Consider the following 18301-nt stretch of genomic DNA (forward strand, 5'->3'; position numbering starts at 1 on the left):
TTTTCATTGCTCCTTTTCCTCTGAATGTATTAACATTGGTATCATGGCCACCTCCAGTGAGTGGAACAGTTGAGATTTCCCAAAGGTCCTGCATTCATCAGAGAACAAGTACCCTAATCTTGCTGGGTGGAAATGTTTACTTTTGTTCACATCAGTCGCAAAGAGCCTTAACAAATTATGTTCAATACATATATAATTTATACACATCTGAATACAGCAGGGTTCTGGAAAGTGAGGACCTCAGGCTGCAGGCAGCCTCTTAGAGCTCATTTTGTGGCCCCCCAAAGTACTACTGAAGATCCCCATAACTCAGTTCCCTTCCAAAAAATTATTACATATTTAGACAAAATCTTTAAATCTTCAGACAAAAGGATAGCTGAAAAACTACAAGACTCTGAGATTGCCTTTGTCCTCCTGCACTAATTTCCATCCCCCACCCCCCAAAAAAGAAAGTCTGCAGGACTCTGCTAGGTTTCAGCTGGTTCCTAGAACCACAAGTGTCACCATGTCACTTCCAGCAGCATCAGGAGAGCTTATATGGCCCATAGGACAATGCAGACAATTAAGACCATGCTTTCTGCAGTTGCCCACCATGGATATGTTCAATGGGGACAAATTAAGAATTTCAAGCTACATATACTGGTGCTGGTGCCAGTACTGGTGCACATCAACATCAAGAATATGGAGACAGGCAACTTGGAAGTGGTTGGACAGCAACTCTTATCAGCCTGAGGCAGCATTGCCAGTGGAGAAAGCTCAAGGAAGATAAAATCCAGCACTAACAGGAAAGTCCACCCCTAGAGTGCATGCAAAAAATATGAATTTGATCACATATTTATAGAGATTCTACAGTGTGGCTTTTTGTATGATTGCATTGGTTCTACATCTCTGAATACAACCAGAATAACAGAGAAAATGTTTTTCATCAATAGAATCCCAGACTGTTACCAGAGAAAGAGCAACTATAGCAAGGGTATCTCTGTTCAGTTGAGTTGCAATTGTGTATCTACTTAAGGTGATGAAAGGCTCTTTGAGCCACAAAGAACAGCACTGGACCTCTAGTGGGATCAAAGAGTACAAAAATATGAGCTGCAAAGAATGCCATGATGCAAGTTCACTAGACTCCTGCTGGATTTATCTGTAATAACATTTTTTTAGAAACAACTCCAAAGTACATTTTTAAAAACTTGGTTTTGGAGTTCACAGACTCCTCTAGTTTCCTGCAAAATCTTTTTCCACAGTTCATTTTTGTTGCTTAGTAGAACTCGTGTAGAACATTTCAGTAGGGCAGATTTCCATTAACAACACTTTCCCAAAACAGTGCCTTCCAGAGGCCTGAATCCAATTTAATCCCCACTAAAATACATGGCATACATAAGTGCAGACTCATAAAGCTTCCATTGATTAAGGATCTAGTTGGGAATAACAATTGTGTTTATGTCTAAAACACCTATGACCCAGGCCACAGGCAGGACTTGACCAACACATCTGGAAGAGTGAAAGATTAGTGCAGGCTGAGCTGCAAAATATGCAGCTCTTCTACACACTGCTTAAGAAAAAGTTTTTTCAAGTGTAAGTCACAGAATCCTCCAAGTAAAATGGGCACTTTTTCATACTTTTGTTATTATACAGGTATCCTTCAAATGTATCTTTCAAACACGAAGCAAAAGCTAACTCCAAAAGGAACTACACAGAAATCTGGGCTGCTTATCTGACATCTCAAATTTTTCAAAACTTAAAAAATTAGCACACTAGCTTCGCTGCTGGGATAGATCCAGGATGTAAGTTTCTTAAGGTGGGTCTTACTGCATTCACCCATTGCTGGGCAGTATGCAGCCTGTATGCAATCCGGGCTTCTCTCACAGCTTTTCAAGAATGGGATTTTCTTATTTTTGAAAAGATGTGGGAAAAGCCCAGAGAAGCCCAGGTTGTCCTGTATATGGGCTGCATACTGCCCGGTGATGGGTGAATGTGATACAATCTGCCTTAAGAAAGTTACATCCCAAATCTACGCCAGCAGTGAAGCTAATGCAATAATCTTATCTTTTACTGAGATAATTCTACACCATTTTTGTAACACTTTCAGATTTACTGTGAATGATATTTGTACAGATGACAGTGACTTGTATGGCTTTTGAGCACTATGACATTTTTTCTCAAATGCTTGCTTTACAAACATAAGGGATGAAAAAGAAAACCAGTGCTGGGAAAACCAACTCAAAATTTGTGGTATCAAGTGAATTGTCAGCTAGTCCCTTGCAATGTCCAGCACACAAGAAAGCATTACTGTAATTGATCAGCTTCACAGAAGGTGGGGGGAAGCCCTCATACATCATTTAATCAACCCCCTCTGGCAGCTTCTAGGACATGATTGAAGGGCTTGGAACATGATTATCTGATTTCCTTCATCTGTCAGTCAACCAAAATAAAAGGATAATAATAGTAACCAATCACATATTGTGCTTATAGATACCTTCAATGCTTCTTCAAAAGAATCAGCCAAGTAAAGCAACAGTAAGAAAAAATATAACACAGTGATCCCCAAACTTTTTCAGGCCTTAGTGCCTTGCCATCTTGCCATGTATCCAAAGCTGTCATGTTTTGAACAGTGCTGTTTGTCCATACTCAGAGAAGTAGAAAATCAGTGAGGTAAATCTTACATTATCGTGTCCAAAATATTTTCAAGTTGTGGATGGTTGCATCTGTGTATATAGAATCCATGTTTAATTTTGCCACCTCCTTGATAGGCAATGCACCCTTTCTTTCTTCCAAGAACCACTCTTAGCAAGAAGGGAGGGTTGAGAAAGAGAGTGCATGAAGCAAGGAGCCCTGAGCAATGTATGGTGAAGAAGAGGGGAGAAAGAACCATGGATTGTCAATAGTTGGACACTGCAGAACACTTCTTTGGATTATAACTGGGAAGAACTGGGAAGAATGTCGCCAGCAAACTGCAGATAACAGCACAACCAAAAGTTGTACTTCACCTTAGTGTGTTGCCTCAGTCAGCTTTTACAAGACTTGTGTTCTTGAAGTAAAACTGTAGGCTGTTCAAGTATTTAAAAGTTTCAGGTTTTATTGGTCTGCAGTTCTTTCCCTGTCCAAGGACACAGGCTAAATATTCTAGCCTTCCCAGGCACACAGTGTCTGGGAGGAACCTCCCATTCCTAGTTCAGTACATATAGTGGACCCTTGGTATCTGCTGGGATTTGGTTCCAGGACTCCCTGTGGATACCAAAATCTGTGGATGTTCAAGTCCCATTAAATGCAGTGGCATAGTAAAATGGTGTCCCTTATATAAAATGGCAAAATCAAGGTTTGCTTTTGGGAATTTATATTTTTTAAAAATATATTTTCAAGTTGTGGATGGCTGCATCTGTGGATAAAGAATCCATGGATATGCAGAGCCAATTGTACTAATAAACCCAGCCTGGATCAAGGAGTGGATCTTTTGTAAAACATTAACACTCTTCTCCTTTCTTGCTCATTTGCAGCCCTGGAGTAAATGAGGAATACAAAGAAGTAAGGGAGGTAAAGAACCCAAGGGTGAAGTTCAGCTCCCCTCTCCCATCCACTGTTTTCACTACCAAACTAAGAATGCATATATGCCAGCTTTATACCTGAATAAGACCGTAAATGTGAATTATGGTCCTATCCCTTAAGGTAGGCCCAAAATTACAAGGGTAACAGCAGACATGCCCAGTTATAAATTTACATAAATAAATCACAGTTCTAAAGCACATTTATGAATTGCATTTTCTGGCCTAAATCCAATTGTTAATCCCAACTATTGCTAAACTATTGAATCAATGGAGTTTACATCACTGTTGAGTTCTCTTTCAACAATTGATTGAATGGTCTACTCTCCCTGGGCCTAGCAACTGGATTTAGGCCTCAGCTTCTCTTTTTAAAAATATAACTGGTTTTCTATTGTTTTAAAAGGTGAAAAGGTGGGATGGATATGAGGCATGTGAAATATAGAGTAGATGTTTTGCTTCAGCCAAAAAGCTGACTAATAGAAAGCCTTGACATCTCAGAACTTAGCTATGCTAATGTACCGAGAGTGACATTAACTACAAGACTGGCGCCATTGCTTCTTTTTTGTAAGCTTAAAACAAAGATATAGTTATTGACAAACTTGAACAAAATTGTAACAACTAGATGTGCTACAAAGAACAGACAGTGCAGCGCTTGCAGGAGGAGATAGAAACCTAAAGGAATTTGCAACACAAAGAACACTTAAGAATCAACTAGAGTTCAAGGCTCCATCACAACCTATTTTCAATTGTGCATGCTCGATAGGTTGTTAAATATTAACTTACATGCCCTGGGAGGCATAAGCAAAGCTTTTAAAGAACATAGGGTGTATGTAGAAAGTGGCAGGAACATATCAAAGGGAAACATGAAGGAGGCGGCTCTGAAAGTTTGTACACCTCATGACCTGGCCAGTAGGGAGTGAGGTAGAGAAAACTGCAGCCTGGGAAAGGGATGAATATTGTGTGAAATCCATAATGGGTGTGCCTCATGTTTTTTTGTTTTGTTTTTTTTCTGTTTCACCCAAGTCTGCAGACTTGTAAAATAAAACTAAATTTTTAGAGATTCTGCTTGCTTCATCACTTTGTCCTGGGAAGGGATTTGTTGTGCTAACCTATTTGTTTCTTGCAAGGCATGTTCTTTTTAGTAGTACAGTCAATATTGAGGCATATTTTCTTTCATTTTAAAAAATAAAGTAACTTCTATTCACTTGCTTGTGAAAGCAATTTTATTCTTGAAAGTAGGTGATAGAACACTGCATTTTTCTCTTCTTTCTTTAGCATGACATGTATTTGCAGATTTTTAGATGCGTTCCCACCAACTGCACCCTTCCTTCTGGAGAGAAGAGATGTTGTTGTGCCAAAGGAGGAGACAGCAGCCAACCTTTTAGCATGATCTATGTATGACCACTCAGAAGGATCTTACCTAACAGTAAAAGGAATGCCTCTGTTTCCAAACTTCCTCTCCACCCTCATAAGGTCACTGGCTGCAGTCCAGCACATCCGTTTTCAGTGCATGGAAGAATTTAACTGGATCATGAACATTACAAATAGCCACAATGCTGCAGCCAGTAGAATGAACTATTGCTGTGGGCTTATAATGGAATGGTCTCTTTTCCTCTTTTTGATAATCTCCTAATATTGTTGAGCATTACTGGGTGTGGCTCTGGTTTTGTTCATTTCTCCCTGTGTGCATGCTGCTGCAAGTGTGTAGCTGTATCTGCTTCTTTCATTTGCCACCAAAGTCATGTTTCCATTTGTTGTTTTCAGTAAGATAAAACTGTTTCAGTGGCTAGTATCAACAGCTACCAGTTAAGATGGTTTAACCTCCAGTGCCAGAGGCATTATGCCTCTCGGTATGGTAGTTGCCATGTTTGTCTTGTGGGCTTTCAGAGGGCATCTGGCTGGTAAATGATGGAATGGGATGCTGGACTAGATAAGTCTTGGGGCTGGGGTGGCATAGTGAGGAAAAGGACAGGGCACTGTAGTGTTGTGTAGAAGAGGAGATTTTAGCAGGCATTGCATGCATAGAGCCAGTGTGGTGCAGTAGTTTGGGTGTTGGACTAGGACTCTGGAAGACCAGAGTTAAAATCCCAGGTCGTCCACAGAAACCATTGGGGAGTGACCTTTGGCAAGTCACACACTCAGCCTCAGATGAAGGTAATGGAAACCCCCTCTGAACAAATCTACCCCCCCCCCAAAAAAAAAAAAACATGATAGGCTTGCCTTAGGGTTGCTGTAAGTGAGAAACAACTTGGAGGGCACACAACAACAAATTGTTTTCATGAGAAGTAACTTCATTACCACCACAGCTTAGCCTCCTCTTCTATGCAGCTATTAATGGCACAATTTCCCTGAGGATTTTTTTCATGTGGGCACCCTACTCTGGGCTGATCAACAAAGGCTCTTCCCATGTTCTTTTACTGATTATTCTAGTTGCATTTGCTGAATGATCCTAGGGCCTTAAGAAAACAAAAGTGAGTCCTCCACCCTGTGAAGTTCAAGAAAAGATAAACTGTTAGAATATTTGAGAACCACTATATCTGGGGTGGAAATCATGCAGCCCCCAAATCTTGTTTGATTGCAACTCCAGCATTCTTCACCATTGGTTATGTTGGCTAAGGCTGTTGAAACTTTCAACCTAACAATATCTGTAGGGCTATACTGTGTCATCCTAGTATTATGTCATCTTGATGCACTAGTGCAACATGAGAAATATAGAGCTTGGAGATGTTCTTTTTTTGGAGTTATTCCCAGAATCCATCTGCCAGAAGTTGTAGTACATAAAGTAACTTCTCCAAGTTCTGATCCTATGTCAATACCATTGGGAAACACACAAACCCAATGAAAGAAGCTATGATGCTAAACTTGCTGAGCTGTCACTGCACCTGACTCCACATATTTGCTTACCACCAGCAGCTCAGAGATTTAAAGCATTCAGTTTTCCAACATCTCAAATATTACTCAGGTCAGATTTTACAGCATGGCCAATTCCTTTTAAGAGCTATAACTACAATTGCCAGTGTGAAACTGTGAGGTTTAGGACATGTGGGAATGAAAAGCATGGGAAATTGCCTGCTCTGTGGGAAGTAATCATTCAGGCTTGTTACAGGGGAGTGGGAAACATTTTATGAAGTTGGTTGTAAAGGAACCACAATGAAAAAGCAAATTATGATGTGGTTTATTACAGTTAAACCATATAGTGGCTGCCATTTACTACAAATCAGTGACATGTTTTGAAAGGAGACATATAGAAATAAGAAAAGGATTTTCAGTCAGTGAAAGGATTTTTTGACCAGTGGGATACTTATACATAGATAGAACAATTTCCAAAGGCAGCATCTGCTGAAAATAAAGATGATTGCATTTGAAATATTCTATTACATGAAGTACAGTGCCTCCCATTTATGTTGTGTTTATTATAACATTTAGCACTTGTGCCGTCGTTTGTCCTCTGTCTTATTCAGAGAAAACAAATAGACTTCATGATTTTCATTCGGGATAGAAGAGGGACAATTTCAGGTGCAGTAACTGCTGCACAAATGTGGTATCACAGCTTCTTGCTGGCTGCAGGATTCTGTTCTGTACAAAGATTCTATTTATATCTTTATTGGATGCCTTGAGATGCTGCTTTTTTTACAAGCAGAAGAAAGTGGAAACCCTAAAGAAAACATGAACTTTTCCACCAAGAATTAAGAACTGGAGGGAAGCCAGTTGTTTGATGTTGCCTGTCTTGCTCCACCACTTCTGCTAATTGGGACATAGGAAGTTTTCTGTTGCTCTACAAAAGAGCAAACAAAAGTTGATCCAAAATCCCTGAAAACAATGGAAAGAGAGACACTATGATTTTTTTAAAAATCTACTATTGCAGTTTTAAAACAATATCAAAGTGTAAAGGAACAATCCCTACATCTAATTAGAAGTCATTGCTGTTTGGGTATTGACATATATTGGCCATGATATGCATCAGGAGACATACCTAAGATGGTCAAATTTCCCTCCCCAAAAAACACATTTTCTCATCTACAGACCCCTAGACCTAGCTATTTCCTGATCAGCAGAAAGCAAAGGAAAGCAACAAACAAGCATCTCGCTGTTTCCCACACCTTCCAACTGTCCTGATTTGGCAAGGACATCCCAGTTTCTAAGATGCTTTTAAAATGTTTCAGTTTCTCTCTCCTCCTCTCACTTTCTTGTTTTGTCCTCAGCTTACACCATTTGTTATCAAATGAGTTCAAAGTGCAGTGTGGTGCCATTGTCCATATTGATGTGTGTATGCATTTGGGTGTGAATTCAGTTGTGCAATTTGGAGTGTATTTAGTAGTGAAATGCTGCCACTTACACTTAGTAAGTATAGCTTATAGTCAAAACTATACTGGCAGGGAGATTCTGGCAACTGAGGTCCACAAAAACATAACTTTTCCCATAACGTGTGTGGCTTTCATTACATCAGGAGGTTACATTTGAAATATATGTAACTAAGAAAAATTGAAAGAAAAGTTTGCAGCTGAGAAGCTTTTAAAATGCTCTCATAATTTTGGAGTGATCAGAAAGGCATGTATATCTTTCCATCTAGTGTACAGAGCAATGCAGCCTGCCAGGACTCTAGAAAAGCTGTTTTAAGGCTACTTTTAAGATAAAGTGAGGCCATGAGACATTTTAACTTACTGGGGGACATAACCAGAGAAACCCCAACAGAGGTTATTTAATTTTATTGAAATGCACAGCACTTTATAATTCATATTAACATATGCATTATTTATCATCTGAGGTTCCCCTGCAGTAAAACATTGGAAAGGGGGAAAATGTACAGCTGTATCAAGGAATTGAGGATTAAGGGGACTGCAAGAGCTGATGGGCAAATCAACATACCCACTTTTTCTTCTGCTACATACCCCACTCTAGTGGAATTAAGCCACTACTCATTACTTACCTGACACTTAGGAAGAGAGCTCCGCTCAGAACAGAGCTTGAGAAAGAAACTTTTAGGGCTGCACCTCATAGAAACCTTTGGCCTTTACTGCTAGTGGCCATACAGGCTGATGACTTCTGGGAGCTGTATTCCAAAGAAGCAACTTTTTCAAGCTCCGGTTTGGAGACAGCAGACAACAGAACATGCTGTAAAGATGGGTCTAATTAGGGGAATTTAAATTAGCTCAAATTGCTGAGAGGGGGCCCTTACAAGTACCCCATGAAACACTTCCTAAATTGTATACCAAGAGACCAAATTATCCTTAAGAAATAGTGCAGAGACAGGCTTCTTCAATTAAAGTCTTTTAAAAAATTAAAGTCTAATTTTTATTAAAAGGGAAAAATCACACAGCAACACAGACATACACAACTCATATAAGGCTCAAGCAATCAAGAGTGGAAATAGGGAATAGTTTGAGGCAGTACTAAGACTATACTTACTCCAGTAGGCTTCTCTGGGATCAAGTGCAGTGGGGTGTGGATGGGACTCAGTCACGGAAGTGAATGACTGGGCCAGGAGCCATATCAGAGTTCAGAAGGACAGAGCTTCCCCCTGAAATCCAGACTGGCCCAGTGAAGAGGCAAATCTGGGGGTTCCTATAGGCAAAATCTAGCCTCTGGCAAAGGTGCTTAATGGCGAGGACAAAAGGTGTTTGGTTGCTTGGGCATTGTTAACATGGCACTGTCAATGCAGTTGGGTCTGACAACAATTGGAGAAAAACAAGCAGAAGAATGAGCGAATTGTTAAGCTGATCACCAGCCCATCAAGTGTGAGACTATGAACCAACATTTGGTATTGTATTAAGCTTGGAGGTGATGGCTGTCCCATTTAGCAACTCCCAAACCTTCCTGTGGAGAATTTCCAAAGTGCTGTTGGCAAGGCCACCTTCCATCCTCAACACTTGGAAAAAGGCAGTATTCACTCCCTTGCCACAGGGCAAGTGCAAGGCAACCCTGAGGAGCCCAGCCTCAGCACATTGAAGAAGCTGCCTCTTGCAGTGCCAGAGATCCAAGGGAGCCTCCTCTTCCCTCAGAAGAAACTGGAGTGAAGCCTCCGTACTCCACAGGGCTCTGCTGCAAGTGCAGCACTTTCTGTAGCAGCAGCATCTGATGGGGGTGGCATCTGTGGGGGAAGGAAGAGGAGGAGGAAGAGGAGGTTTACCATTCCTTTTAAAGGGTATTTTTCTTATTTGATTCTTTCAATGGAGGATTGTTTGTTTGTTTTAAAAAAAATACTTACTTTCTATAGGAATCAAACAGCAATAACTCCAAAATTAAAACTGATCTCCTATTGAACTTCAATATAACTGAACAAGTGAATGGTATATCGTGAAAAGAAAAAGAGCACAATCCCTGAGATCCTACATTGCTTCAGTATAACATAAATAGTCACTGGTGGAATTAAGTCATACAATCACTTATACTAAATACCAGCACAGTGCAACTTGTGTCAAACAATGGTCAGTGTGCATAGCTGAAACTACATTGCACAATTTCAGTGCCCCAAGGCAATGTTCATTTATACAGTACTCTGTGTATTTTAATGCACTACCTTATTCACATGCACAACTCTCCTTTATCTGCAATCAGCTAGGTACAACCATTGTACAAAAACATCACTCTTCATGCATAGGGCAATTTACACCTGAATATGTCACTAACAAGATGCTGGTCAGTATCAGATAGGCAGGCATTGCTAGTTTTCTATAAGCCGCAATGGATAAGGAAACAAAGAATATTGGCTGGCAATTCAACAAAGCTTAAGAAACGTTAATCTGATGGTTTGTAGTACATTGATATTATCAAAATACCCAAGTCAATGCAAAAGTTTTCTCATTAATCAAAGACTAAAAATCGTTTCTGTGTTTTAATGAAAGATAAGCAACAAGACTGAATGCCACTGTTTTCTTGATTTTGGACTGTGGTACCCACAAATCACTTCAGAACATTCATAACTTAAGATGTCCCTTAAGATGCAACTAGACTTAATGCTTTATTTATTTATTTATTTCCTGTCTTTTTTCCTAGAAACTCAAGATAATGTAAACAATCTGCCCTCACATTTTATCTTCAGAGCAATCCTAGTCTGAAGCAGACTAGTCTGAGAGTTAAATTGCTACTTCAAGCCATGACTGAAGTGGGGCTTGATCTGGGGATTCCCCAATTTTAGTCTCATACTTTAACTATAACCTACCACTGCAGTTGAAATCACTTTGTTGCCCTAATCATTTGGGAACATTTGACCCTGCTTTTAATCATGCTTGTATGTGCTGGAATCAAAGTATTAATTGGGGTGTAGTGTATCTTGGTTTCAGTAAGACCTTTGATGAGGTCACCCATGATATCCAGGGGGAGGGGGGAGCTAGTAAAATGTGGACTAGAAAATGCAACTGTAAGATGGATTTGTAGTTAGTTGACTGACCCTGACTCAAATGGTGCTCACCAATGGCTTCTCCTCATCTTTGAGGAGTAATTAGTAGAGTACCACAGGCTTCTGTCCTTAGTCCAGTGCTATTCAACATTTTTATCAATGACTTGGATGATGGAATAGAATGCTTATCCAATTTCCAGGTGACACCAAATTAGAAAGAGTAGCTAATACCCCAGAGGAGAGGGTCAGAATTCAAAATGGCCTTAACAGATTAGAAAGGTGAGCCAAAACTAACATAATGGATTTAAACAGGGAGAAATGTAGGATACTAAACTTGGGCAGTAAAAATGAAATGCACAGATATGGGATGAGTTACACCCAGCTTGACAACAGTATGTGCAAAAGGGACCTAGGAGTCTTGGTAGACCACAGGCTAAACATAAATCAACAGTGTGATGTAGCAGTTTAAAAAGGCCTTCCTACCAGCAAACAGCAATGCCATGAGAGTTGCAACAGGATGGCAAAAGGGGTCCCTGCTTCTGCTTGTTGTACCATAACGCAATAGTGGAAGGGGACTTGATGTATCATCCTTCAGTGCCCTGCTTACCAGCACCACAGAACACTGAAGGGTGCTGAATCTTATTCTCAAAATAGGTTTAGCAATTTGAACAGTTCCTTTAGTCCAGAATATGGTCAACTTCCCACTGACTGTAAACTACCTGCCACCACTAGTTATTCATATCATGTTAGCTAGACAAATATTGATTGATACTATTGTATTTACTTTTAAAGTGTGGTGTTTACTGGTCTTCACAATTAGAGTTTATGCGCAGGAGGCATGAAAAGCTATCATGGAATTTAAGATCATGTGTTAATGCGAGGGTGAAAACATCTGAGTCTTATCCTTAGCTCTGTCCTTACACAAATGTTTAAAAGTAAGGTTTTTTTTCCCTCTAAAATTTCTATAGGGACAGCTTTACATTAAAAAAAAAACATACTGGGAGCTTTAAACCTCCCCTACCTCTACCCATTGGTCCCAGTCAGATAAGCATACATAAAATATTAAAATATGTTATTTCTATATAATTTAGATCATGATCCTTCATCAGAAGCTTAGGTTTATCATGTAGTTATGTTGCTGTAAGAACATCTCCCTTTAACACTAAAAAAAACCCCCAAAAACGTACCTTGTAAGCACCACTGCCTGTCCAACACAGCCATGTCCATATTGGTGAAAAGCGGGAGGATACACAGGGATGTGTCTAGCAATTTTACTGTAGCTGGACATGCTGTGACAGCCATCTGCAGAGACATCTGGGAGTTCCTTGGGAGTTATGTTTATGTATAAACATAAAATTTAAAAGTATAAACACAAAAAACTACTAAACATTAACATAGTAAAATGCATTAAAAGATTATATGTTGTTGTTGTTTGCCTTCAAGTGCTTTCTGACTTATGGCGACCCTAAACTGGTGAATCTATCATTGGGTTTTCTTGGCAAGTTTCTTCAGAGAAGGTTTGCCATTGCCATCCTCTGAGGCTGAGAGAGTGTGACTTGCCCATGGTCACCCAATGGGTTTCCATGACCAAGTCACAATTTCAATCCTGGTTTCCAGAGTCCTAGTCCAGCACTCAAACCACTACACCACACTATATACAAACCAAAAACAGCACCATGCAGCATTAAAAGCCCAACCCAAATCAGTTTGTGAAAGCCTAACAGCCTAAATATGTTTTGATCTACCAGCAGAAAGAGAGCAAGGATGAGGCTATCCTGGCCTCTCTGGGAGGGAGTTCCAAAGTGTGGAAGCAGCCATTGAGAAGACACTCCCCTTATTCTCACCAAACAAGCCTGAGAAGGTGGTGGTACAGAGAGAAAGGCCTCTCCAGACAATTGTAGAGCTCTAAGGAGCTCATAAAGTTATATAGAGTCCTTTAAATAACCTGGACTCAAGACATATAGGGTTCTATAGGTCAAAACCAGCACTTTGAATTGTGCCTGGAAATAGACTGTCAGTCAGTGGAGCTATTGCAACAAGGGAGTTATGGGATTCCTGTAGCCTGCTCCAGTTAACAACCTTTGGGCCAGCTGAAGTTTTTGAGCAGTTTTCAAAGGCAACTCCATGCAGAGGATGCAGCTTGGCAGCTTATGCACACAATTTGGAAGTACAGTTGCCCCTTCTAACTCGTGGGGGATCCTTTCTGGGGACACACACTCCGCAAGTTAGGAGACTCGCAGATAATCAAGTCCCATTTAAATGAATGGGGCATGCTCCTGTGCACGAGCACAGGATGCGCACCGTGGGAGTGCACCCCATTCACCTCAATGGTAGGTTGCCCCTCCATGGATCATCAAGTCTGCCGATTTCATGTCCATGGACTTGGAGGGGAAACTGTAAAACATAAAAATTAATGGTGTGACCCATTATTCATTGGTTTCCAAGTAAAGAGGGGCAATTATCTTACTTGTAAAGACTAACAAAATGAGAAGCAATGGCATTAATACACAAGGTAGTTGGTGGGTGGGAGGTTCTGTCATCTTTTTTCCTGCAAAACAGTGATCACACACCACTCAAAGTAAAGCACAACCCTGTCTCCTGCTTCTTTCACCACTTTTTACAGGGATGTGATTGTTCTCTAGCTACTACAGTAAGTGTGATAGGCAACTATCGACCCTTCCTGGATTGGCTAATAGAGCAATGTGTCTGATAGATTGCAGTGAATTGTTGCAAGGAGATTAGTTATTGTTACAATGATTGTTTGCATCCATTGCTCCATATCTTTGTTTTCTGCTGCTCCAGAGACTAGGACAAGAGCAATGGTTGCAAACTATAGGAAAAGAGACTCTACCTCAACATTAGAAATAACTTCTTTTTTTTTAATTAAATTTTTTATTATTAAAATTCATACATTAAATATTGATTGTTATACAATACATAATTCTGTATATGTATTTCCTACATTCTTTTACAATTTGTCTAAATATCTTTAATATCCCAGCTCAGTGCTCCCCTTCCCCGGAGCCGTTTTCACCCTTATATTCCATCCAAAATCTCAGTTCCTCTTGTGGAGGTAATCTTCCATCTTTTCTCAATACTTTCTTGATAAACTCTTTCCAAATTCTATCAAAATGATTTTTTTTCCATAATCCCTTTTTTACTTTCAATTTGCATGTCAATTTATCATTAATCACTAATTTCCAAACCTCTTTATACCAGTCCTCCAATTCTACATTTATTTTCATTTTCCAACATCTTGCTATAATTAATCTCGTTGCTGTAATCAAATTTGTTATCAAATCTTTTCCTTCTTTTTTCCATTTCTCTGCGTTATATAATGATAATGATATTATATTCGGACTTCTGTCTATTTTTATATTCATAATACTTTCTATTTCTATTATCACTTTTTCCCAAAATTTTTGTACATATTTACATTTCCACCACATATGCATATATGACCCTACTTCTTGACAACCTCTCCAGCAAGGTTGGACTGGATGGCCCTTGAGATGTCTTCCTACTCTATGATTCTATGAACTCACATTATCAGAAAAACCTCCCCTGTTTCCCTCTGAAAGGTAGCCTCCTTCCCTGAACTGCACTGTAGCAGCTCACTGCTTGTATTGTTTTATCAGATACATTCATTGGCTCTGTGTGTTGCTTCACCCCAAAGACCTTCATTTATCCAGTTAATTTAATTCTGTTTAATTTATGCTATTTATACATGACTGCCCACTTTGAAGATCTGAAAATTGGCTCAAGCTCTAGGGCCACAAGAGTATTTGTAAGCAAATGTTTTGTACAACAAACCTTCCAATAGAAATGTGTGAGCATTGCTTCAGAAGTTTACTGTTTGTTCAGACATGCTATCACATCAGTTTAGAAGTTCACAGTGCATCAAATCTAATTTTCTCTTGTAGAAAAGGACTCTTTTACAGCAATAAGATATACTTATACTCAGTATATACTCAGATAATTTGTAACACACCCTCACTGATTCACCTCAAGAAACAAAATAAGGCTCTATGGATTGGGTCTGCACACTTAGAGCAGCTGTATATTCTAAATGAGTGACTCCTTTTCCAATCAATTAGTAGTCAAATTAAGTCTTTTTCTTAAGATCCCCAACTACTACATTACTAAAAGAATCCCATCTTCTTGCAGCCCATTAAGAGCCACTGCAAACAATTTTGGTAACAGTGAATCCTCTCTAGGCATACACTATAATAGCAATGCGCTCACCAACATTCAAGCCTGAATGTTCTGTAAGGCGTCTGTACAAAGCAGCATCTGTTTCAATGTCTTGTACATGCAAATCTGCATGTGTTCTGTTCCTCCTCTTCTATAACTATGTTCTGTCACCCCACATACACACCACGCACACTGATTCAATGAGACTCATGACTGCTCCCTCACTGATGCCCATCTGTTGGGGATGCTGTAAGTATAAATTTCCTGCATCAAGCAGAGGGCAACATTGTATATTTCTGGTAACAGCATAGATAATGTATTTTCCTGGCTGTTTTCATACAGAACAATGTATGATTTCAAGCCCATGGTTAGTCTTGTTTTTGTTTTGTTTTTCCCCCCTCTTGAAAGTTTGGTTACAGTCCAGCCTAGGTCTTTCTATTTCTTTTCCTGCTTACTTCCATCTATCCATCTCTAACTTTCTTCTCTCAGTCCCTCTTTTAGTCTTTAACTGATTCTTTCCCCTTTCTCCTATAATCTCCCTTCTCTCTTCCAAACCCTCCTCCTACTTTCTCTTACACTTTCTCTTACCTCCTTTCACTTAGTGATTCCAATTTCATTCATCCTTCCACTGGGGATTTAATCCAAAGCTATATTGGCATTGTCTAGATTAATATAGCTTAACCTATCTCACAATTACATTCATACTTACAATATTTATTCAGTATGTCCTTCCTATTTTACAGTATTGATTATTAACTATTACCTCTTTTCTAACCCTTTAAATTTCCTTTTAACATGTTTGTTACTTATCATTTTGCTAACTTCTAAATATCTTTCCTCTTAGTTCATTAAGTTTTATCTATCTATCATCATTGGAGTTTATCAGAAAAGGGAAATTGGAAGTAAAAGCCAATGGCAATCCGAATGCAATCATGGGGTTTAACGTTATTGCATGATATACTACCACATGCAATTTCGGGCAATGGCAAACTATTTTTGGGCAATGGAAAGTCAGTTGGGACGCAATTCAAATTCATGTAAATTCACTGAACTAGTGAATTCACGTGAATGCGTTCTGACCCCACTTTCTTTTCATTCGAAATTAAGAGAAATTCCTCCCGTGTGATAAACTCCATTGTTACATTACTTTTATCATATCATTTTACTTCAGCAATCTGTAAATCCTTCTACTATCAACTGACTCCCCTTTTGAGAAAGAAATAATATAACAACATTCAAATCTTTCCAATTTTCCATCTGTCAAAAGTCTTGTTAATTTATCAATTTGCACTATATCATTCTTTTTCCGATTCACTCTTCGACTTCTGGGACTCGGTCTTCCTTCCAGTGTCTTGCTAACGTCATCCTGACTGCAATGATTAAGTGGACCAAGACTCTACCATATTGTTTTTCACATTCAATATCCAGCATGTTTCACATACATCTAATCTGTGCCCATACAATCATATTATTTTTACCACTTCTTTTTTCATTTTGATTTTCAACAGATATTTATACAATGTTGATAGCATACCTTTATTTTCTGAATCTAATATTTCTTCTGAGTCCATTCTATATAATTCAATACTATTTTCTTTTCTAATTTAAATCTTTCTCTTAAATGGATCTTTAAATACCAATGAATGTTTAGTCCTTCTTTCACTAATTCTTCTTCTGTTTTTAATCTAAGATTGTTGTCTTGTTCAATTAGTATGTCTTAATATCTTAACCAATTTTTATTGAACTTTTTTCTTTCCTAAAGAAAGCTTCATGTGGTGAAGTTTCTAAAGAATTTTTTTCTCAAGTCTTTTACCTGATTTTCTTCCAAATCCAAAGAAGTGTTACTTTTATCTTTATTATAGTAAATATATGCATGCCATCCATATGACATGTTAGTATTTTCTAGTTGTAATAATTTGTTTTCCTTTAATGTTATCCAATTTTTGATCTACATTAAACAACTAGTTGGAAATATATTTTTAAATCTGGCACAGATAATACCCCTCTTTCTTTGGCATTTTGTATTGTCTTTAGTCTGACTCTCAGTTTTTTACCCTGCCACAAAAATTTAGATATTTCTCTTTGCCAATTTTGAATTGGTTTTTCTTTTTCCATAATTGGGATTGTTTGATATAAAAATAGTATTTTTGGTAGAATACTCATTTGAATGCAAGTTATTCTGCCTAAAAATGATAATTTCAAATTCTTACAATTTTTTTAAATCTTTCTTAATTTGGTTCGATAATTTTTTAGCATTTGTATAGTTCTGAATTATTTGTTGTTATGTCAATTCCTAAGTATCTTACTTTTTTACATATATTAAAGCCAGATTTTTAAATTAATTCTAATTCCTTTGTTTATGTTATTTTTTGTTAAAATATTGGTTTTCCTCTCATTTATTTTTACTCCCAGTATTTCTTCAAATTCACTTAATTCATCTTTTCATATTTCTATACTGGTCAATGAGTTTTCTTTTAAAAATTGCCATGTCATCTGCAAATGCTTTTATTTTAAATTCCGCTCCCTTATTCTTAACCCCTTCGATATTTTTGTTTGCATTTATTTTTCTTATCAACGTTTTTCTTATCATAATGAACAACAGAGGGGATAGCAGGCATCACTGTCTAGTGCCCCTTTGTATTTTGAGTGCCATAATTTTCTCCCCATTTACAATTACATCCGCTGCTTGTTCTGTATAAATGGCTCTAAACCAACTTTGAAATTTTTATACAATTCCCATTTTTTAAAAAATTTCAAATATTACATCTCAATTTACACTATCAAAGGCTTTTTTTCCATATTGATGAATTTTAGTGCCAATTCTCTATCTTTTTAATTGTTGAATTGCTCTATTAAATCGAATACTAATCTCACATTAGATTTTAATTGTCTTTTTGGTAAAAAGCCATTTTGATCTTCCGCTATCCATGTTTGAAGATTTTTTTTTAAATCTTTCTGATAATATTGCATAAATGATTTTGTAATCAGTGTTGAGCAAATAAATTGGTCTATAGTTATTTGGTGATATTTTTGGGAAATCTTTTCATTTTATTTCATTCAAGGTTTTCTGTAATGGGTTAAATAGTTGTTCTTCCAGCAATTTATAATACATAGGCGGGTTATACACCGCCATGAAAGTACGGAGACCCCCCTAACCCTAGTACGGACTGAGTCCGTACAAAATGGCGGCTCCCCTTCCACATGGGGGCCGCCATGACGACGTCACGACCACGCC

This window comes from Sceloporus occidentalis, unplaced genomic scaffold (genome assembly GCF_023333645.1).
Source record: "Sceloporus occidentalis isolate IW3139 unplaced genomic scaffold, rSceOcc1.0.p SCAF_4, whole genome shotgun sequence".
NCBI classification, from domain to species: Eukaryota; Metazoa; Chordata; class Lepidosauria; order Squamata; family Phrynosomatidae; genus Sceloporus; species Sceloporus occidentalis.